Consider the following 7,992-nt stretch of genomic DNA (forward strand, 5'->3'; position numbering starts at 1 on the left):
TATAGATTCCAATTCTCTGCTGAAAATTTCTCATCCATTTTGCACATCTTTTTCTCTATTTTATTTAAAATTAATCATATTTTGCTTAAAATAAAAGCCTTATCTTCTAATTGTGGTACCAGGATCATATATGGGTCTTCCATTTAATTTTTCTTTTAAGATTAGTATTACATATTTCTGCTTATTCATATTTTTAGAAATATTTTATTGTATGTTGGACATAATATTTAACTATAGAAGGTCCAGGTAGTATCTTTCATCAGCAATAATTCTTCCTTTCTTCTGTCAGTCAGTCCAATCAGATCTCGAGCTGGGTTGCAGATTTATTCAGTCCATCTCTTGTTTGTCCTCATTCTTCAAGATTGGTCTGCTTGGGCTTTTGATTGATAGCCTGAATTTCCTCTATTTTCTCAGCCTTGAAAGTTCTGTCTTTTGCAGATTTTTAACTTAGTTCCTATCCTTTGCAGGCTTAAAATTTGGCAAATGTCTTCAGGAAGAGACCTGGTGTGTGTTTGTTGCACGCTCCCTTCCTCTAATGGGACTTTGTCTCCAAAGCTGTGCAAGACAATTGAATGCTTCACTCTGCGTTTCCTATTCAGTCTTCTCTAGCTTCTGCTACCATGCCAGAACTCAGCACATGTCCCATGAGAAAATCTAACCATGTACTTGATATTTTCCAGTCTTTTCGCCAGTACTACATTAACTACAGAAAGCTTCACTGATTTCTTTTCCCCAGTAGTATCTCTGTTTGAGCTAGGGTCTTCTATCTTATACCTATATGTGTAGGTACAGGCATACCTTGGAGATATTGTGCATTTGGTTCTAAACCACAAAATAAAGGAAGTATCACAATAAAGCAAGGCAAGTGAGGTTTTTTGCTCTCCTAGTGCATATAAAAGTTATGTTTACACTATACTGTATCTGTTAACTACAAAAGCATTATGTGAAAAGAAACTATGTGCCTTAATTAAAAATATTGCTACAACATGCTGTTATCTGAGCTTTCAGCAAATCATAATCATTGATCATGGATCACCCTAAGAAATATAATAATAATTAGAAAGTTTGAAATGCTGTGAGAAATACCAAAATATAATACCGAGACACAAACTGAGTAAATGTTATTGGAAAAATGGCATCCGTAGGCTTGCTTGACACAGGGTTGCCACAAACATTCAATTTGTAAAAAATGCAGTTATCAGCAAAGCACAATAAAATAAGGTGTGCTTGCATATTTTTAACCTTTATCATGCCCATTCTTTTTTTTTCTATCTGGTTGGTCAGTTTTTAAAAGGCACCTTTTGACTCCCACCTATTAGCTCTACACTATAAATGACCTCATTTTAGTTTTCCCTTCTTCTCCCCATTTCTTTTTTTGTTTACTTACATTCTTTCTACTTGACAGAACACCTGATGTTTATATTCTATTCTCTGACCCATGTTCCCATACTTATTTTAGTGTTAGCGCTACCTTTAAATATATCAAATGCTCACTTGTTAATTATTTTGATAAATTTTCTCAGTCATCTTGTATTGGGATGAAGTTCATCTTCTAGTTGGTTTTCCAGGAAGGGCATGTGAAAACAATTATTCCCTGTTATGTTCAAATCTGTGTTTCTATAGTCCTCATACTTGAAGAATAGCTCAACCACATGTAGAATCCTAAGAATTTAAATTTTTCTTGAAATGATGATCCACCATTCCCTTGAAAAGTGTAAGGCCATCTTAGTATAGTTGTGTTTTTTTTTTAACATTTCTTTATTATTATTATTATTATTATTATTTTAGTATCATGAATCTACAATTACATGAGGAACATTATGTTTGCTAGACACCCTCATCACCAAGTCCCCCCCACAAACCCCATTACAGTCACTGTCTATCAGAGTAGTAAGATGCTGTAGAATCACTACTTGTCTTCTCTGTGTTGTACAGCCCTCCCCGTGCCCCATCCCACACTATACATGCTAATCAGAGTGCCCCCTTTCTACCCCCCCTTATCCCTCCCTTCCTTTGGTAACTGTTAGTCCATTTTTGGGTTCTTTGAGTCTGCTGCTGTTTCACTCCTTCAGTTTTTTTTCTTTGTTCTTACACTCCACAGATGAGTGAAATCATTTGATACTTGTCTTTCTCCACCTGGCTTATTTCACTGAGCATAATACCCTCTAGCTCCATCCATGTTGTTGCAAATGGTAGGATTTGTTTTCTTCTTATGGCTGAATAATATTCCATTGTGTATATGTACCACATCTCCTTTATCCATTCATCTACTGATGGACACTTAGGTTGCTTCTATTTCTTGGCTATTGTAAATAGTGCTGTGATAAACATAGGGGTGCATCTGTCTTTTTCAAACTGGGCTGCTGCACTCTTAGGATAAGTTCCTAGGAGTGGAATTCCTGGGTCAAATGGTATTTCTATTTTGAGTTTTTTGAGGAACCTCCATACTGCTTTCCACAATGGTTGAACTATTTTACATTCCCACCAGCAGTGCAGGAGGGTTCCCCTTTCTCCACAACCTCGCCAACATTTGTTGTTGTTTGTCTTTTGGATGGTGGTGATCCTTACTGGTGTGAGGTGATATCTCATTGTGGTTTTAATTTGCATTTCTCTGATGACTAGTGATGTGGAGCATCTTTTCATGTGCCTGTTGACCATCTGAATTTCTTCTTTGGAGAAGTGTCTGTTCAGATCCTGTGCCCATTTTTTAATTTGATTATTTGCTTTTTGTTTGTTGAGGTGGGTGAGCTCTTTATATATTTTGGATGTCAACCCTTTAGTGGATCTGTTGTTTATGAATATATTCTCCCATACTGTAGGGTGCCTTTTTGTTCTATTGGTGGTGTCCTTTGCTGTACAGAAGCTTTCCAGCTTGATACAGTCCCACTTGTTCATTTTTGCTTTTGTTTTCCTTGCCTGGGGAGATATGTTCATGAAGAAGTTGCTCATGTTGATGTCCAAGAGATTTTTACCTATGTTTTTTTCTAAGATTTTTATGGTTTCATGACTTACATTCAGGTTTTTAATCCATTTCAAATTTACTCTTGTGTATTGGGTTAGACCATGATCCAGTTTCATTCTCTTATATGTAGCTGTCCAGTTTTGCCAACACCAGCTGTTGAAGAGGCTGTCATTTCCCCATTGTATGTCCATGGCTCCTTTATCATATATTAATTGACCATATATGATTGGGTTAATATCTGGACTCTCTATTCTGTTCTGCTGGTCTGTGGGTCTGTTTTTGTGCCAGTACCAAATTGTCTTGATTACTGTGGCTTTGTAGTAGAGCTTGAAGTTGGCAAGCAAGATCCCTTCTGCTTTATTCTTCCTTCTCAGGATTGCTTTGGCTATTTGGCGTCTTTTGTGGTTCCATATGAATTTTAAAACTGTTTGTTCCATTTCGGTGAAAAATGCTGTTGATGTTTTGATAGGGATTGCATTGAATCTGTAGATTGCTTTAGGCAGGATGGCCATTTTGACAATATTAGTTCTTCCTAGCCAAGAGCATGGGATGAGTTTCCATTTGTTAGTGTCCTCTTTAATCTCTTTAATTTCTCTAAAGAGTATCCTGTAGTTTTCAGAGTATAGGTCTTTCACTTCCTTGGTTAGGTTTATTCCTAGGTATTTTATTCTTTTTGATGCAATTGTGAATAGAATTGTTTTCCTGATTTCTCTCTCTGCTAGTACATTAGTGTGTAAGAATGCCACAGATTTCTGTGTGTTAATTTTGTATCCTGCAACTTTGCTGAATTCAGATATTTGTTCTAGTAGTTTTGGAGTGGAGTCTTTAGGGATTTTTATGTACAATATCATGTCTTCTGCAAATAGTGACAGTTTGACTTCTTTACCAGTCTGGATGCCTTGTATTTCTTTGTTTTGTCTGATTGCCATGGCTAGGACCTCCAGTACTAGGTCAAATAACAGTGGGGAGAGTGGGCATCTCTATCTTATTCCCGATCTTAGAGGAAAAGCTTTCAGCTTCTCACTGTTAAGTATAATGTTGGCTGTGGGATTGTCATATATGGCCTTTATTATGTTGAGGTACTTGCCCTCTATACCCATCTTGTTGAGAGTTTTTATCATAAATTGATGTTGAATTTTGTCGAATGCTTTTTCAGCATCTATGGAGATGATCATGTGATTTTTGTCCTTTTTGTTGATGTGGTGGATGTTGTTGATCATCTTAGTATTCTAACCCTCATAAGCAAATTGATTATTTTGCTTGGTAGCCTTCATGATATTACTTTTCCTTAATATACAATAATTCAACTAGGATAAGTCTCAGAGTTGATCACTCCAGGTTAACTTTACCATTTATATCTTATTTACAGAAAGTTCTCTTATATACCATTATAAATATTTGTCCTGTTCCATTGCTTTCTTTCCTTTTTCTTCCAGGACTCCAGTAATACATATGTTGAATCTTTGCCTGTCTTCCATTTTAAGGAGTCCTGGATGTGTTTTACTTACATCACTTTCATTTCCTTTGTTGTTTTTCCTTGTTTTTCCCCTCAGTGATCTTTATTAAAACTGCCCTTGAATCTTTTCTACCTTAGTGGTAATTTGTTTTTCATTTCTTAGATGGTTTTGTCATTTCCTTTGTTTTTTTGCTTGACTTGATCAACTCTTGTAGCATTCTTTTCATTTTTGTCCATTTCTGTTCTTAGGTTGTGTAACTTGAATCCACATTTGAAGCTTACACGCAAATACACATACATAATGTTTTCTGAGGATATTTAATTTTAGTTTGGAGCTTTGTCTTACAGTTTGGGATTTTTTTTTTTTTTGAGGAAGAAATTTCATTAGGTTAAATGTTACAGTTTATTTTTTTCTGTTTTTTTCTCAGAGTAGTTTTGTACTGTGTTGGTTTGATTTTTTTTTTAATGAGCCTTTTGTGGACACTTTCCTAGTAGAAATATTTCATTGTGTCAGTATTATGAAGTGCAATTCTTTTGATAGATAATGTTTATAGCGGTGGCAATTATACATATGTATGGGTGAGGTGAGGTGGCTGGCCTGACTTACTTCTCTTCTGTTTCTATAGGATCCTTTATTTCCCCGGTTATTTCCTTCTTTCCCTTCGCTGTCATGTCTTTAAGGGACACTATACCCTTGTCAATGTGGTTGATTCTCCCTCAGAAGCAGTACTTAGCTGAAGCTGCACCTGAGCCCTCCCTCATATTCAAGCCCCTTCCTAATAGCCAGTGGTAAAACCTACCAAGACCTAGGCTATGTTCAGAATTTTGGCACTTTATGTTTGGCATTTTCTCTCAGGGCTTCATTTTGCATGTGTTGTTTAATCATTCAGTTCCTTTTCTCTTTTTCAAAGATTCTCTGAAAGCCTTGCCTCTCCTACTCTCAGCCTCCAGAGTCTTATAGCAGTGGCAGAATCTTTCTTGGAATCTAGTACTTATTAATTTTCTGGTAATTTCATGGTTGTGGTATCATTTGTCTCTTAGTATTGTTAAAGTTATGAATCATGTGTTATTTTATTTGTACTACTCATATATATACGTAACATATATATATTTTAAAGATGTAAGGAGAGATTCTGGCTCAGACCTTTGATGTTATCCTCTAGACCCAAGCATAATTTATCTCTGTTATTTCTTATTAGAGACTTATCTCTGTTAATAGGAATTTCTCTGTTGATAAGCAGCTCCAATTCATTTTCTTGCTTTCTCGTAGTCTACTAATGATACAATTTATTTATCCATTTTCTTATTGATGGCCATTTACATTGTATTTAATATTTCACTGTTACAAAAAAATGCTGCAAAGAACATACTTGTGTATATTTCTTTGTTCATACATGCAAGCCTTTCTTTAGGGTATATACCTGTTTCTGAAAAGTGCTGGGTCATAGAATATGTGAATCTTTACCTTTACAAGATATTGCCTAATTGCTCTCGGAAATGGTTGTAATAATTTACAGTTCTAGCAGTGTTAGAGAACTGATTTTTCTACATCTTTTAATTATTTTTATCAAGATTTACATTTTGACAGTCTGATGCATGTGATGTGTTATCTTGTTTTAACTTGCTTTGGTGACTAGTGAAGGTTTGGTTTATCTTTTCATGTTCTTTCCCCATTTTTCTATTGGTTGTCCTGTCTTACATGATTTTAGTTCTTTGTATATTCTAGCAATGAATACTTTTAAAATTCTATATTTTGTAAATATAGTTACCCTTGAACAACATGGGTTTGAATTGCTTTGCTTTGGTCCACATATATATTGCAAAATTTTGTGGAGATTTTAGGACAATTAAAAAATTTCTCTAGCTTATTTTATTACAAGACACAGTATATAATACATATGACATACAAAATATGTGTTAATTGTATGTTTATGTTATTGGTAAAGCTTCTAGTCAATAGTTGACTATTAGAAAAGTTTTTGAGGTGTCAAAGTTATACATGGATTTTCAACTGCACAGGGAGTTGGTACCCCTAGCACCTTTATTGTTTATGCATCATCTGTATTTTCTAATTTTATGCCGTATCTTTGCTTAGTTATATAGTTTTTAATTTATAACATTGTCAAATCTATCAAATTTTTCCATTAACATTTATATTTTTTTATATAATGTTTTGTGAAATCCTCTGACAACCAAAGTTATGAACATAGACTTCTGTTTTTTATTTTCAACATACAGTATTTTGCCTTTTACATTTACATTCTTATTTATGTGGAGTTTATTTTGTGTGTAATGCCAGGTTACAATTTTTTTCCTATGTGGATGGTAAATTGCTCCAACACCACACATTCATCTTTATAAAGCCTCCTCTCCTGTTCAATTATGTTCAAACCAGCTGAATACTGAGGTCTTTCTCAGTATCTTTAACATCATTTGGGCTTACCTCTAATCACATCCTCCCTTAGAAGCATTTTTTCTTGTCAAACCAGACTACTAATTGCATTCACTCTTCTTGAAATATTCCAAAAGTATGCTCTTGTTCTCTCCACAAGCTGTGTTCTCTTCCTGTCGTTTTTCCTTACTAACTTGTAAACTTCCTTTTGAAAAGATATTGTCCAATTCTTCTTTGCCTCCTCAATACTTAGCATTGATTGAGTAGGATTTCAAATACTCACCAACTTTATTCTGAATTTAATCCTTACAGGTGGGAACTTCTTTCATAAATATGTATGTAGGTTTTCACCCAGAAAGAGAAAAATTCTTTTTTTGTTTTTTACCTACCTTCCCAACCAAAACATGCCCAGTGATTCTAAGTCTCTTTTAAAATTTTAAACAGAACTTTCAAAATACTTTTAATGGCTAGGAATCAAAGCCATCATTTCTGCTCCTGTTCGCAGGTCAGATGAGCGCCGTTGGCGCTACCAGTATTAGCAGGTACTGCCCTTTTGCAGGAGATGCCAGGAGGTGACCCCTCCTTGACCCAGTTCTGAGGTGAGGGGATGGGCCTCCGATCGTGTTCACAGCCCTCTTCCTTCTCTTGTCTTTCTTTTGTTTCCTTCTGGTGCCTTGACCCAGAAAACAAACAGCAGGATGTGGAATGTGGAAATTCCCTCCGAAGTTAGCCTGTTCTCACGTCGAAGTGTCAAGAGTGGCTCTCAGGGCTCTTAAAGACAACCAGCCTTTCAGGCAGGAGTTTCAGGGGGCGCAAAGTTCTCGGGCAACTTCCAGAATCTCTCACCAGGCTCCCTTGCTGCCTGGTTACCAGATTCGGTCCGGCCGGGACCCAGAGGTTCCCCTTCAACAGCCTGGGGTGGGCGTCCCAGCTTAGTGCGAAAGACTGAAGGTCTCGTCGCTGTATTGGTTGGTAGGGAAGATTCCGGAGACGCAGACACCACCCCGTGCCCCTCCAGCGCTTCCCCGGGTCTCAGCGGGGCCGCCGCAGAGCGGCAGTTCCGGGGCGGGGCGAGACCCGGTGCTGGCGGCTCGATGGGGCGGGTGAGGCCCCGGCGGCCCCTGAGCCTTCCACCTCTGAACTACGCTTCCCACAGGCCTCCGCGTCGGCGCGTCGCCCCCG

General features: G+C 37.0%; 1 protein-coding gene across 1 annotated transcript in view; it reads left to right on the forward strand.

Annotated features, from left to right (window-relative positions):
* TTPA (alpha tocopherol transfer protein) overlaps positions 1 to 7,985 on the forward strand; it is a 36,105-nt gene extending 28,120 nt beyond the window's left edge. Inside the window, exon 6 of the transcript XR_008996302.1 lies at positions 7,967 to 7,985. The gene's annotated coding sequence lies outside the window, so the exon portion shown is untranslated. The remainder of the gene's footprint in view (positions 1 to 7,966) is intronic.
* The last annotated feature ends 7 nt before the right edge of the window (positions 7,986 to 7,992 follow it).

This window comes from Manis pentadactyla, chromosome 3 (assembly GCF_030020395.1).
Source record: "Manis pentadactyla isolate mManPen7 chromosome 3, mManPen7.hap1, whole genome shotgun sequence".
NCBI lineage: Eukaryota > Metazoa > Chordata > Mammalia > Pholidota > Manidae > Manis > Manis pentadactyla.